The sequence below is a fragment of the Synchiropus splendidus genome, chromosome 13 (genome assembly GCF_027744825.2).
Source record: "Synchiropus splendidus isolate RoL2022-P1 chromosome 13, RoL_Sspl_1.0, whole genome shotgun sequence".
NCBI classification, from domain to species: domain Eukaryota; kingdom Metazoa; phylum Chordata; class Actinopteri; order Syngnathiformes; family Callionymidae; genus Synchiropus; species Synchiropus splendidus.
The window spans coordinates 6996461-7012556 of NC_071346.1; the positions used below are offsets into that span (position 1 = coordinate 6996461).

The window sequence follows — 16096 nt, forward strand, 5'->3', positions numbered from 1 at the left end:
CCCTGCTTTTGCTTTAGCATGTAAAACTTCAGTATGAAAAGGTGACAAGTAAAATAAAAGTAATGTGTGTGTATACAGTTCAATTTTTATGAATATCATTTTGGCACATTAAATCAAGATTTCTGGTTATTTAGTTGAAGTAAATCCACTTCATTTTTATATCAAGACTACAGTTTGTGTGTAGTTTCCTTTGCACTTGATTTTGGCAGCCATTTTTGCCACGGATCTCTTCCTCTTCCAGTCGACTAAAAGTTCAATTACAGGCTGCTGTGTTGTGGACTCATAGGTGAGGACTGGATCTCCGTAGAAGTGATGCTAAGGAGTGGAGGAGTGAGAGCAGCAGAACCTGTGCTGCAGTCTGACAGAGTAGCGGCGCCTCCATGATGCTGATAACAGATTGCTCATGCGCAATAATCAGATATGTAACTGCTATCTGATGCTAGTTTGGTTTGGAAGCCTAGAGTGTAGCTGCCTCCCCTCGTTTTATTGGTTTATCTGTGGACACACACACACACACTTGAGGAGATATTACTAGTTTGGCTCTTGTGTGGCTTCTTTATTTATGGAGGATGTGATTGTGATCAGCTTCTCCTCTGCCCAGATATCACTCATATCTTCACACCATCGACGCGGCTGCATGTGAATATGCTGTTGGGATTTAGTTCCAGCAGCAGGAACTTCTATTGCAGCCGAGGCAACACCTGAATTCCTTTGCTGTCATTCGGTGACTCACTAGACTCCAACTGTGGAAGCTGCTTTAGAGCCTCCTTCATACACAGCTACACTATCTAGCAGCAATACAGAGGGCGGCGGAACATACAAAGGCATCTATTTATTTGAGCATTTCTTTGTTCATTAAAATCCAGCCAGCTGACTTCAAGCCTTCATGCAAAGTGAAGACTGTTATTAGAAGGTAATTACTTGCTAAACTGAGCAACTTTGAATGGTGTTGGACGTTAAAGCCTTGAGATTTCAAATGATAACTTCAAGTTGCAATTACAAATAATGTAGTTAATATTTGAATATGCAGTGACTCTTAAACATTGTAATGTGGAAGGCATTATGCTGAAACAAGCTGCTACAACTATAAAAACGAATACTGAAATATCATCATAATATGAAGGGAAAACATAGAGTAGATGGAGAAATGCTTTATCGATGACTTTATTGAGGAAATTGTGATCATGTACAAGTACATTTAAACATATATAATTCATATCTTGGTGGTTATTGACAATAAAATAGGTATATTAATGCAAGTGTTTGGAATCAGCAAATAATACATCTGAGCTCTTCTAAAACCTTCATATAATGGGTCGATAATGTCCAATGAAAAATGATTTAATTTAGTTTACTTTAGCTTTAGCATCACATTTCTCCCCCTCTCCCCCTCCTCCCTCCCTCCCTCTCTCTCTCTCTCTCTCTCTCTCTCCCTCTCTGGGCGGAGTTAGTGTGTGTGTTCACCATGTGGACGCTGCTGCACTTGTCAGTCGCAGCTCACACTCGCAGGACGTGCTTCTGGTCCACTACTGGAGGAACTCTTTTCACAAACGAACCTCTTCTATTCAATCGAGAAACACATTCATATCCTCGGACTTTAGATTTTGGGGACGGATTACTCCCGCTGCGCAAGTAAGTATCGGATGCTTTCACGTCGATGTGGACGTAGTTCGAACCCAGACTGACAGTGGAATCTAAATGTAACTGAGCGGAACTAGTGAGGGAGCGTTTTGTGTGTGTGTGTGTGTGTGTGCGGAAGTTGTTCAGTCATCCTCGGTTTAGTTTCTTCAATGATGGTTAGAGTTGGATGCTGAACTCAGTGAGAGGCTGCCCGAAAAGTTTGTCAATTAAGGGCCCAATTTAGATGAACTTGCTTCTCTTTTCTACTGGAAATGCGACATGTATATAGCTATATATACATTTATATATAGGTGGATGTTGCCAGCGTGTGTCCGTGTCGGTGCGCGCGCGCGTGCCATCGTCCCTCTCCTCTTCTGGAGCGGCCCCTTTAAGAGACGACGGGTCAGTTGGTGTCTTTGGTTATCTAGCTGTATGAGTTTTAATTTCATAAAGCTAGAGAACCGAAAGTACCAGCTGTCGCCGAGCACTTCGGACGGACGATTCGGCGCGCGGGATGAGGAGGATGATGCTGATGCCGCGGGGGTTTTGGCAGCTGGAGGCTGGGGTAGACGCCGCTACTGATGATGATGATGATGATGATGATGATGGGGGAGAGATGGAGATGATGCAGACCGTAGCGTCCGACTTCAGCATCGGCTGTGCTAGTGTGTGTGCGCGCGCGGGCGGGTGTGTGTGTGTGCCAGGATGCTACGCGGCCTGGTCACCGAGGCACTACGAGACGCGTATGGTGAAAAGCCAAACCACATGGAATTTCTGTTTGATCACTTATTTCCAGAGAGCGAAACTGCTGGCCACGATTGGCCCGAGCACGTGCCACGTGATCTCGCGGGTAGCGTCTCTCACGTGGTGACTTCAAGCAGCCTCCATGTTTGCGTCGCCTGAACGCGACTCAACATTGTGGCGTTTGTGACGTTTATTCCTGTGGTGGAGGTGAGCCAGTGAGGTGACAGTGGTTCACCTGTGAGTGTTGTCCCAAATGTGTGAAGCATCCTCAAAACAAAAAAGGTCTCCGGTTTGAATCCCGTGAAATGACCCTGGCTCCTCTGGAGTGAATCTAAAGACTCTGTTTTCCTCCCATCAGACCTATACACTGAGGCTAATTGATGGCTTTAATCTAGAGACTGGAATGAGTTTTTGTCAGTCATCGGCAGAATTAATGAAACAAGATTGGAATCTTCTCCCTGCTACCCCGACTGTCTTGCTGAAGCTGTTGACAGTGACTGAATATCAGTGTGTGGGTTGCTGTTCAGGCTACCAGGAGCCTGTGTTACGTACAAACCGTCCCAGGTCGTGTGTGAATGTCGCAAAATAATAGTGTCACCGTGTCTCTGGCATAAACCGAAGCAGAAAAATGGAAACGTAATATCCATACAAGCAGGAAAAATGTGCAGCAGTAATATTGTTTGTGTTGCATTACACAGTTCAGAAGGGAAATGTAAGCTATAAAAAAAAGAAGTGTAAAGAGATGAGTGCTGAAAATGTGGATGGACCTAATAAAAAAATATTGCCGTTAGTTGGGCTTAGACAGTAGCTAACTAAGAAAAACATAAACACTCAGCGACCACTAGAAATGCTAATGTAGTTGAGCCTTTTTCTTTTTCTAACAGCCTTCTTTTAAATGCAAAATGAATGTGTTTTATGTTGAGCTTATTGTCTTATTTGATGGTGATAAAGATGCTACCTGCAAAGCTAAACTTGTTTAAATGGGTCTGAAAAGCATAGGTAAACTGGGTAAGGTAGCAAGAGGAGCTGCCGTCGAATGACCGGTGGCCTCTTTATTCATGTTATTATCTGTGGATTCTCAGAAAACTATTGGGAGATTTGTGGTTCTCTTTACTGAAAAGCCTCCTGCAGGCGTCGACACATCCCAGTCAGCGAGCATGTGGAGCTAAAGAGACAGGCCCATCTCCAGCCTGCCTCCAACACACTTTCATCACTGGAGCTCAATCCTGTTAGACATGGCAGATATGTTCACATTTGTATTCGGCCGGCTGGATTATTTTCCTGTTCGACTGCTAGATAAGAACAAAATGGGACAATGGCTCAGAGTTTGATCTATTCTTAGAGCAGGAGCAGCAAAGCTGCGAGATGACTGAATATCCCACAAGTCCCAGCATGCTCTATTTAGACCATGACTGACAATATTTGATGTGCGCCGTTAAACAAGCGCTTGGATGCTGCTGGTGACAGTGTGTGCCATCTCCATGAGAGCCCTCGCACTCGGCTGTGTCCTCCATCTTGCCGCTCACAGCAAAATATCCAACATCAGTTTATTGAATTCTTCCGTCCGCATTTGTGTTCGGCGTTTTATTCATTAGCAACTCTGATCATCTACTTCAATACGCCAAATAAATTCAGGGTCTCGGCACTCATTAGCATCAGCTAATGTTTTTCACTTTGGCCAAACATGTCCGCGTGCTGGTGTCGGAGAATGGATTTAGCCTTGTGACCAAAGTGCGAGAAAACATCAATAAAAACAATCTTCTTAGCGCCAAGGTCACAACAGTTCCATTTATTTATTTCCACTTTGTCCTGTCAATTTTCACTTCTTTTAATTTGGGAGTCACTTTGTTTGATGATTGTTTCTCATTCTTCTAGGAGAAAGACAACCTTGGCCGTTCAAACAAGCCGGGGAGGATGAAGATCTTAAGCCCCGAAGGTAAATACTCATTTCTTTGAAGATGGTGCATAAAAATGGCTGCTAATTCCCCATAATTCCGAAAAAAAGTGCAGTCTCGCCGAATGACAACAGCGAGTCGTGAGCCATTATATCCCCAATCTTTTATTTTTTTTTGAGGGTGGGTATGATGCAGACTTATGACAGTTGCAAAAAGTGTTAAACATAAAAGCATTATGTTGATCATGCAGCAGCAAAACAGGAGAAGACACTGAATCCAACTCTCCAGTTAACAGTCTGTCTCCTGAGCTTGCTCTTCACACGACCCTCCTACTTCCACAGTTTCACCATCTTTTAAGCATTTTAATGTCAGCCAGATCACAGTTAACACTATTTTTTTACAACACTGGCTCTGGCAGTTCAATTTTAATAAAAAATTCTAACTTTAATTAATGTAACAGTTAAAAACTCACTCTGTGTGCTCCTTTTCCTGCTCATATAAGATTAAAATATGGATTATTGTCTTTGAATTTGGAGGTTGTATCTTCACCTGTACCTCAGAAATGAATAGTGAAGACTTGAATTAACCCACTAACAAGCCTTGAAACTCTCTTTTTAAAATCACAATAAAAATTGTGAGCGTGTTTGTGGCTGTGGTGAGCTCCGAATAATATTCTTGATCAGATCGCTGGTTCTTTGCTTAGAATCGAATTCCCGAGACACATGAAATGATCAAAATCATATCTCAAAATTTAATTCAGCGGCCTCGTTCCTTCCTGGAAGTTTGACGCAAACATTTGGGAATATTCTGTTCCAGGGCTGCAGTAATACCTCAAAACAAGTGGTCATTTATACTGCATTTGCATGTCAGAGAGGCAGGTGGCCCTTTTGACCTCCATTATTGTTTTGAAAATGTACATCCTCGCGTTCTCAACAATGAATATTAAGCAAGTTTGTGGTGTCAAGTTATACTAGATAAGTTTCAGTTAGCTGAAATAAGGTGGTTTCCTCCTTCATATTAACCTGTAACTGAGGTGAAGCTTTGCTTTGATTTGTCAGTGTAATAAAATATGGCTCTAGGTTCAGCTCCTTTTGCTCATTTTAGAATCGTGTAGCTTCTCTGCTAGCATACAAGCTAAGCAAGAGTACAGCCTCTTCGTTGTGTAGCCTTTAGAAATGCTACACACTACCTGAAGCTAAACAGAAAAATGTCCTCTTGTGTACCACCGGCAAGAAATGGACCCAAGACTGGACCGACACTGTGAAGTGTGTCCTGCCCTCTACCTCACCGAACACAAAGGTGGAAGACGAATGGATTAATAAACGCGTCTCACGGTGATATGCTACGGCGTGTAAAGCTTGAGCAAGTGACAATCTTTGTGTTTAATCGTTGGAAGGTTTGGAGCGGTTCCCCTATCGTCACACACACACACACCTTCCTGTGTCCCGCTCATGCCGACAACGAATTATCCCTTTAAACACTGTGATCCTATTTGTCAGGTGGAGTGTGTGGTCGGTGCCGGGGAGCCGGTCGTGTAATCTTTGCTTCGGTTCTTTATCCCGTTAGGTCCAGCGCTGTCGTAGGTTCAGACCTGCTCATGTGGAAAGAGGTTTTGGGTGGCTCTGTCCGTTTGGACTTTGACAAGCCAACCTTCCGTATTCAGAGCGTATGGCTTATTATCCACATTAACATAAAGGTAGATGTTGCATAATTCAGCAGCAGGGGTGTTTAGTTAAAAACAGTGCTAATCCCGGGGGGTACGCTCCGGACTGCATATTGAGATGGTTTATTTTTTTGGGAGGGGGGGAATGATCAGAAACCAGAGGGATGTTATTTCAGAAACATCACACAAAAACCCAGCTTTTACGAATATTCCCTTGAATTCCCACTCATGCCGTTGAGCGTCGAGAATTAAACCATAAGTACATATTGTTAGCAAGGTCACATCTTCATGGTTCCACAACCTTGAGGCTCAATAGAACGCTCAGTTATTCAAATTTAGGATGGAGTTCTCTGAATTGGCCCCGATTTTCCCAAGCTTTATATTAGCATATGCAAGGACTGGCCGGTGCTGCTGTTTTCTAAAGTGGATGTAAATTATAACCTCAGTATTATGCGGGATGATGGGAGATAAATCTCTGCAGTAAATGCATTGCAGCCAGTGGGGCGAAGGTGGGGGGTGGTGCTGGAGTGAAGGGGTGCGGGGGGGGCATATGTGTGCACTAGGTACTGTACCGTCATATGTGGCAGATGGAACACAGGCTAGCAAGGCTAATGGTTCGGCTTGGATCTCTCCTACGGCGGCTAAACAGACATTTCTAAAATAGTGTAGCAAGTGTGTACACACCGTTATAAAACAAATATTAACACAGTGAGATTACTAAGTCGAAATTTGCACTTGTGCGGTCCAAAAGGCTGAGGGGCTCCAGGCCTCACGAGCAGAGTGGAGCTCTCTTTGGAATCCCTATGCAAACTAGGACTTGAATAATGAGATGTATTTATGAAGGGCTGGGAAGGAGGTCCGGCTTTTGAAAGCAGACTGGAGCTTGAATGGGGATAGAAGGAGGGGTGCGTCAGACGAGGGGTGCGGGGGGGAGCGGCGGTGATGAGGGGGGGACGTACAGGGGCCCCCAGCAGCCCTGGGCCTCGACTGAGGCAGCTGTGAAAAGGGGTCCCGTCTTTTTCCCACGCCCAGCAAGACGCGAAACATTACCACGACTCGCAAGGGTCAAGTCTTGTCGCTAATATATACACACATACATAAGCACACACACACGCTTGTGTGTGTGTGTGGAAAAGTTGTGCAAATTAACAAGCTGTCTGGAAAGCTCTGTGACACGGGGACACCTGCTATTCTCCCAGAATCCTTTACACTCCCATCAGGGGCCCGCTGGACTGACAGCACAACAATTAGGTCATAACTTCAACTTGAACTTAAATTCCAGCTGTTGACTGTGGGTTATTTATTTGTGTGTGTCTGAAAAAGTAGCACTTACTGACCACTACACAACTAAAAAACTGCTGATCTCTAGAAAAAAAAATCTTTTGTTTTGGGTCTGTTTTACTGTTTGTCATGTTTATTTTTTCAGCATGTCTTGAATGATATCTCACCTTATATCGTGGCCGACTTTGATCTCTTTGTCATCGTGATGGTCGCCTTTGTTGTGGATGGCGTCTAAACTTACGCCCGAAAAGCGTGAGGAAATGAGCAGCATTCCCACTGAAAATACGCATGTCATTTTTCTGAAATGTAATGCGTCTTTTACTGGCTTCTAAAAGACGCTGGTGTCACCCTCGTCCCTTCCGTCCCTCTCTCTCTCTCTGGATACCGACTCACCAATCAGAACGGCGCAGCATTCACTTCCCTCCCCGCACATCGCCATAGCTACATCGCCGCTCCACGAGGAGAGTCACAATAACACGGCTCCATCTCACCGCAATATAATAACTCTTTCAGCGTTTCCCACAGAAATCCTCCTTGTCTCCCTTAAATCTGCCCGACTCTCCTGGCCTGTCCCTCCTTCTCCGTCTCCTCCTTGTTATCATCTCCCCTCCTATTCAGATGTGCTTCCAAAGGAGAGGGGGACCCTTCTAATTAGCTCTGTAAAGATGCTTTGTGGCGTCAGTGTGGCCACCAGTGTGTGAACTGAGAGGAGTTGTGTGACAGCCAGTGTTTGCATAGAGAAGGTGTATACAGGGCCTTAATGAGGTTTGTTAGCTGAGTGTGTATCCAGCTGTTTGAATACACTCTCGGCAGCCATTGAAGAAGATGAAGAGCGGCGGATGAAGGAAGAGCGGCTTGGACAGTCGAAAATGTCGATGATGGTCCATTTGAACGGAGGAGGGAAGTGCTCTCCTTTGCTGCTGTTTGTCACGACTTGAGCGAGTAAACTGAGGTCGTGTCAGATGTTGCCCAGATGTGCTCCTCGGCGAGAATTTATCGGCGCCAGGAATATAATGATGAAATGATTCTTCATGACTTTGCAAGTGAAGGTCCTTCACTGGCTGCTACCTCGCATCACACAGCGTTTAGTCTCTCTTACACAGAAGGATTCTCGTGTTTTCGTTGCCAGTTTGGCACAAGCTTTTTACTTCTGGAAGAAAAACAACTGGCTTTTGCCTCATCTAACAGCTTCATGACTCCCACCAGCGATTTCTCTTCATCATCAGTCCACACAAGTAGCGAAAATCTCCACTCTCTTGTCCTGCTTTATGTTATCTATCAGTCAAACTTGCATGAAGCCAAAAGAGTGCATCATAAATGTATTAAATAAGGACATAATAAAGAGGCAGAAATAAATTTTATTTCATAGATCCATGTCCCCTGAATGGTGGAGGCTGAATTGGCACCATATAATGGCCATTAATCTGAGCCAAACTCAGTGGAGGTGGCTGCTGGAATCAGGTGAGGATGAGGAGGAAATGAGGCAGGGTGGCGAGGCAACCAGCAAGGCCAACACACTGACACTGAGATAGCAAGCTGTCACTCAGGATGCTCGCAGGCCTGCGCAGGCTGCTCACGTTGCCCTCGCTGGTTTCTCCTCCACACACATGCAACTTTTCATTTTATTCACTTTTAAATATGCTGCTGAAAACACTGCCAAAAAAATCACATGAATTTTGTTTTAGCATATGCAGTGAGTTCAAAACAGCGGTGATGTTTTCACTGCCGCCACAACCGCGTTGAGCCACAGAGGTGTGAAAGCTTAATCTTGCATTTAACTCATTTATTTTCAGGTGAGACTGTAGGTCCTTAAAATAGCCGCGTTCCCTTGAGCGATAAGAGAGGCGCGGCGTGCTTCATTAAAACGTCAAGATTTCCTCCTAAACCTTGGCCCTATAAGTGCCGGAGAACGGCATTTTCCTGCTCATTTCTGACCTTGTTTGATGTTTATATGATGCAAAAACACTAACATTTAATAACAACAATTGTTCAAGAATGGTCCTATATTTGTGTGGGATCTATTTTATTCATCTCTGAGAGTTCACTCGACTGTATTGGTCCACAGCTCTTTGTGCTTTGTTCCTCAAGTCCAAAGCCATGGGTCAGGGCCAGTGCTCTCCTCCTTCCCAAGCCCATAGACAAACATATTCTTCTATCTCCCGTCAGTCCCCAACCTCCCTCCATTCCTCTTCTGCTATCTTGATAATGCAGCTCATTCTCTCCCTCTGGGTGGAGGGCTGCCCTGAACCAACATTGTCCCCTACAACGGCACTTGTGGGGGGCCCTATTGTGTGTGAAGGAATGGGGAGTTAACACCCATGTCTGAGCCCGCTCAATGGGGGCATTGTGTCCGAATCGTCCCCCAGTCTCACCCCACGGCGCTCCCCTGCACTGGCCAAGCCAGGGGCTACTCCGGGTGCTCCCCCATTGTCGACGGAAACTTCACCAGAAAATGTTTTCAGCTTAGCATGGATGGAAAAACGAAGAAGGAATTCACGATAACAATCATATAAAAACGGCATGTATGTCGGAATCGCTGCGACTAGGAACCTCGGGTTTTCACTTCACCAAACGTGACTTTTAATAATATCCAACTCAGCGGACAAGTCACTCAACGGTTTATTTTGAGTCTAACACAGCGATCGATGTTTCTTTAGGCAGCAATTTGCTTAAAAATCCGGGACTTTTGCTTCTCCTGAACTCTTCTCACCCCTCGCCACGCCAGATTCCTAATGAAACTTGATAATGAAATAGAAATCTGCTAAAGAGAATTATGGAATTATTGCTGGTGATTAGCGCGGGGCTGATTCATGCGGCTGGTTAATGACTCAAACGCCGACAGTGCTGCAGAACAACATCCTCCGTCTGGCACGGTTTGAGTTGTTTCTGAAAAGCAGCTCGGAGAGCCTCCAGGCAGGTTAGCAAAGAGCAAGTTGCTGTTTCTTCCCACATATATTTAATCAAAGTCTCTCTGTTACTGTTTACATTTGCATTTGCATTGAGCGAAGCTGAGTGCCAAAGGTGAGATTTTTTAAAACGCTCCATTTTCCCTTTTTTTTTTCTCAGATGGAAACAAGGGTGGGTGTTTGGAAGGCTGCTGGATGACTGAACTCGGAGACCCGCTGGAGCTCATCATCATCGCCACGGGCTCTCGTCTTACTCCTCTCTTCCCGTGGCCCCTACCTCTAGCCAGGGTCCAGCCAGTGGAGCCCAAGCGGGGAGCCAGTGAGTGGGCTGGGAAGGATGGAGAAGCTCCCTGAAGGCCCATCCGAAGCTGCTGGCATGCAGGAGAAATCAATATCCACCACGGTGCCGGCCCGACTCTGTGTGGGGTTTCCAGGGTTAGTCTTTGGCCGCGGGGGCTCGCAGACCTCCAAAGGACGTGCCCTTGTGTGGCCCTCAGCTGCCGCTCCTCAGACTGGACCACGGTCCTCCACCGGCTGTGTGTGGTTTGGCTGAAGGGGATCGCTCCCCAAATAATACCGCGAATGTTGAATCGCAGCCAAGAGGGATGATTTTTTTTTTGTTTTTTTTTTCTCCCTCCTTTCACAAGATTGACATGTTCCTCACATTCTCCCTGAAAAAAAAAACAAGTTTGGGAGCTTCCAACATCACCTGGTTCTTTAATCCAGATAAGAGACTTCCATTATTTTCTCTGGGTTTGCTGTCACTATGGTGAGCAGCAGACATGTGTGGTCAGAGCAGAGACGCTGTGAACATCCTCGACGTCCATTGTTCGATCCCAGCCTGGAAGAGAGGAGCAGAGAGCAGCCTAGTGGAGGCAAGTATCTCTTCTGGCACTTCACATTTTCCACTCTGAGTACGCTCTCATTACCTAATACCCAAAATAGTGTGTGTGTGTGTGAGTGTGTGTGCGCTTGCTCCTAAATGGGCACCGATTCAGACAAAATGGCTGCCAGTCTCTTCCTCTGCCAAAGATGGCGGGCGCTGCGCTGTCGGCTGCCATCTGCGCCTCCGTTTTCTGGGATGCAAATCGCAGCTAATTGCATTTGCATAACGCCCAAACATGGTTGCACCTCGGTGCCGGGGGTTTGTCAAACCGTAAACCCGCCGCGGTTGCTGTTTTCTTTTCGGAAGGCGGCGAGCTCAACCTGAATGCCTTTGATTGGTGTACATGAAGAGCCCGTCTGCGCCGCGTGGCGATGCCCCCTCATGCAAATGTGACACTGTACCAAAGATTAAGGCTTTTTTTTTTTGCCTTCTTCCGAATCAGATGCCGGCATTTTTTTTCTGTCTTTTTTTTTTTCTTTTCTTAACACGCCGACATCCATAATGCACAGATGAAAGCATTAAGCAAACAGAGCGGCTCAGACTCTAATTAAGGAGGGATCCGAGGGCCCGACCAAGTCCAGACGGGCAGATCTTAATAGTCTCATTCTCATGCACACGGGTGTCTGGTTACCATGGCACTGAACAAATCGAGGTGGCAAAGGCTGGGACAGGACAAATACCCCCCCCCTAAACACCTCTCGGTTCGGCGGAACCTGATGTTAGTATTGGGCCGGCGTCGCCCGGAGATGCCAGTCGGAATAAATGTCTCAGGTTCCTGCAACCTGGGTTCGGAGTGTTGTTTTTTTTTTTGTTAGTCGGGGGGGCATCAATTCATGCGAGTCGTCTAGTGGAGCGCTCATATTTGCATTTGTCAACCGAGGCAGCTGCTGGCTGTACAGTTGGGTCTACTGTGGCCAGCAAAATGGCGGTCACGCAAATCACTGTAGGTTCGTGGAAGCTGTCGGGGGGAGGAGGAGGGGGGGATGCGGCGTCTGGTTCTGGAGAGCAGGGTTGCGGGGGTCTAGACTGGGGGGTGGGGGTTTGCTCAAGATGAAGTCTGGTTATTATTTGAGTGGGGGGGCATCTGTTTTTTTTAGGAGGAACTATTAATGAGGGGTGGAAGACGGGGGGTGGGGGGTAGTTTGTCTGCACCTCGGCCATTTGCATACGCTGAATTCAGCCTCAGCCGCTGGCGTGGTCTCAACTCTGACGGTCAGGAAGCACTGCGACCACAGTGAAGCGGCTCAGCGTCGCCTGGTGCTCGCCACAGCTCCGCCACGCCGGCCAATCGGCAGGCGGCGAGCCGCTCTGGCCAATGACAGACGCGTGAGAAACAGGAAGAGGAAGAAAGGGACACAGACTTTACCCTTAATGTGCTGGATCACCACCTAGGAAGATGTTTCCTGTTTGGGAACATCCCAGGGGTCTTTTACGCAGGAATGGATGAGAGCTAATAAGTTGCAAGTTTGTGTCAAGCAATACTTCCTGAATTTTGCTTTGTGACATTCAGAAGCTGGAGGAAGCGACAGAGTGGAAACCTCCGGACATAAAAATACTTTCATTTCATTCATATTAAATTCAATGCCCTTGTTGTTAAATGGCTTTTTAGATACTTAAATAACTCTTCATGAGGCTTCATTTATGATACTCATTATTGTGGGTTTTTTTTGAAGATTTTTTTGTTTTATTTTAAGAAATATATTCCCGTACCTTTTCTTCTTCTTCTTTCTAATGTATTTATTTATATTTTTAGTGTTCTCCAGCTTTTCAAAATGGACGGCGTGGCGGTACATTTTGTGTGATGCATGATAAGCGTGGATGATGTGTCAGGTCAACACTGAAGCGCTAGTTAGCGTGAAGAAGGAGAGAATAGATCCAGACAGTGTGGTGAACGTGACAAGGCCCGGGACACGCTCAGACGTGGATAATGTGGAACCAAACAAATGCGAGGTGGAGGGCTGAGAGCGTGGGAACACGAGGAGAACATATGCAGATGAGCGCGGATCCGGCGAGACAGACCCGCCGTCATGAATACTGGGGCGGCAGGTGAAAGAGGAGCCTAGAGTTCAGAGGTCACAGCTAGTCAAGAGGTTGTCTGGTTCATGTGCAAGTGGCTCTCTGCTCCTCGTCTGGCTGTCGCGAGATGCTAATGGCTGCTGTGATGCCGCCGGGTTCTATTGTTGCCCCGGTCTGGTGTTGAGAGGCAGTGGACCACTAGAGCTCCTTCATCATGTGAAGTAGAACAACACAGTTCCACCTCCCCTGCCGAAACTTGGGAGTCGTTTTTTTGCTCATGTGACATTTTGCTTTTGAGTGGCATCTTGCTTTCAGGCTCTTCACTGTGGTGCCTGCTGCTTTTTCAGGAGATTGATGGCGCCTTTGTTCCGCTTCCATCGTGAAGAAAACCCACTCAGAATCTGCGGTTTCATAGAACCCCAAATTTACCTGAACCACCAGATTTTTTAATTTTGTAGTGGCTGTTTTGCTATTAGTAGTTTGTGGGCTGAGGTTCTGAAATAATAATGGGAGAGGTGTTTTTTTATGAACCACTACATTAGAGAGGATTTTATTTGACATTCATTTACAACAACTATTTTTGTTTTCTGAAAATTACCTGGAAATGAAATTTGATTCAAACCTCACACCGGCTTTAACTGTTGCAGTGCAGTATGGATCACAGCTGGGAGTCATCTGATAAACCTTTAATAACAGACATGTAGGCTTGACACATCTGCCGTGAAATATTGCATCTTTTATTTTACTATATTGCATCAATAACTATCTTTGCTCTTCAAGGAATGATACAAAACATACTAGACGTTTTTTGTCTTTAATCCTTGTCCTTGCTTTTCAATAAAGTCAATTGGCTTTAGCTTACAAATGCTATAAAAACTATCGATTTTTGGAAAACAGAGCTTTGTGATTACATTCAACTGAACTTGTAGAAGAGGCAGCACCACATTTCAGATCCTAAACCTCACTTTTTAGCTTAAATTTAGGTCATTATCGAGCCACACAAAGGACAATTCTTGAGGGATGAGCCTGGTCTTCGTCCCTGCTGCTCCAGTGAGAGCTGTGAGTTGATCAGCCTGATGACATCATCACTGAGGTGTAGGTCATAAACCCACTCAAGTTTCTAAGTTTGAGAGTAGAGCAGCATGAATGAAAGCACACGTCGCTTTAAAGCATGACCTCACCAGCAGCCGAGTGAAGGAAGGAAGCCGGTGAAAGGCTGAGGGATGCAGGACCAGCTCTCTGGGATCCTTTATGTGCAGGCTTCATTAGATCCACAGAAAGAGGCGACTCCCTCCCGGTCTCCTCAATAGAGCCACAGACCTGTCTCAGTGTTGCGCGCGTGTGCGTGCGTGCATGCGACGCTTTGTCTCTCACTCAAGCCTAAAGGAAGCTAGGCATTGACACCTTTTAGGAACTCACATCTCTGTCTCACTCTCTTTGTCCCTCATTGTCTCATTTTCTCTCACATGGCTTCCATTATTCTCCATCTCGCCATTTTTCTCTTTCACTGCATTTATTCTTGCCCGTCAGATCTTTTAAGGCGGCCAACGCTTCGGCAGGCCGTGCGACTTTTCACACCCGATTCTCACGCTGCGCCCTGGTTTACATCAGATAAAGTTTGGCTTCATATTTCAGATAACTTTTTTAACTTTTGTGTCCCTATGGGCTGAAGTCAGTCAGGAGCAGAGAAAAAGTTAAATATATTTGACTATTGTGCTGCTTGTATGTATCAGGGTGTGAATTTCATTCAAAATCTCATAGCTTCAGTGGTTGCAGTGCATTATGGAAGCTAAGCTGTGAATGAATATTGGTACCAAAAGTTGCCAGGTGATAGGATTTGTGAAGCAAGTTGCTCCAAGTTCAGTGTGAATTTGAATCGAACACGGTGTATCTATGCACAAACTTCTTCCTTCTATTCCTCTTCATCCTCCTCTTCATCCTTCAAGCCCTCCAAATTTCTCACTTAGGTCCTGTTCATTACATTCATGCTGACCTTTGACCTCTTCCCTCCGCGGGTCCTTCAGCCCCGGAGGCTGCATCTAGCTCGCGCGCTCTCACACACACACACACACCCCGGGCTCCATTGGTATAGCTGTCACCCGGCCACCCATTCAGGGCTCAGTCACGGCCACTTAGAGCGCAGCAGACTCGGGGATTCAGACGAGCTGTGATCCAATGACATGTATTTCTAATGAGGGGGCTGCGGGGACGTCTTTGTTGGACGGACACAATGTGGCTGTGGAAGCGGAGACGGAGACCAGAATCTTTACAGCTTGATCACTAACTCTGCTGAGTTGTCAGTTCAAAGGCTGGACTTTTTTTCAGTCCTAAACGGCAACATAAGGCCGGCAGAACGCACAGCGGCTGGTGCGTTCACTGACCCGGTAAATCAGAGCGCACCTCCGAGTCTCTATGTTCACTGGCTTTTAAGCTCTTGAAGCATTACTCCTGGGTTCACCTGGAGCCCATCATGGCGGACTGACTCTAGCTTAGCGCAAAACATGGCGATATAGTTGTCAAGCTAATGTGTGTGTGTGTGTGAGGTTAGGAGTCAGCTGCATGCGTTGTCCAGTTGAGGGGACAGCGTGGGCAGTGGAGGAGCCTGGAGAGCCCTGCAGGCTCAGCCAGGACCCTCGTAATTGCCCGGTGTCTGAGGCAGTACATGTGTCCAGGGACGTATAGTGGGTCATGAATACACTCCACCTACACACAGAGACCCAGACGCACACTCTCTGCCCACCAGGCTCATCAGTTATGAGAGCTCTTCTAACCACCACAGTCATTCTGGACAAGACAGAGTCAAACTAGAGTCTCGCCTCTGCCGCTCTGACCGCGGAGCGCTGGTGAAGGTCCTGACTGAACGGGGCTCCCCCAGGTGTAATTTAGGGGTTCAGACCGGACCTCCTCATTTGGAGGGGGCAGAGGTACAGGAGTGTGGACCAGGACATGGAGACATTGGTAGTCATGAGGAGGGACTCCCTTCTATACCTTGACCCCCTACAGAAGTGCTGTGTCAGCACTGAGGATCTGAGACTGACTGGTCAAATTTCCTAAAGCATCACTGACTTTGTGTTGTGACTTTGCT

General features: G+C 46.3%; 1 long non-coding RNA gene across 1 annotated transcript; it reads left to right on the top strand.

Annotated features, from left to right (window-relative positions):
* Positions 1 to 1494: 1494 nt before the first annotated feature.
* LOC128770087 (uncharacterized) lies at positions 1495 to 10983 on the top strand. The gene is made up of 3 exons (XR_008416459.1): positions 1495 to 1632; positions 4240 to 4300; positions 10270 to 10983. It is a non-coding gene; the product is annotated as an uncharacterized LOC128770087 (long non-coding RNA).
* The last annotated feature ends 5113 nt before the right edge of the window (positions 10984 to 16096 follow it).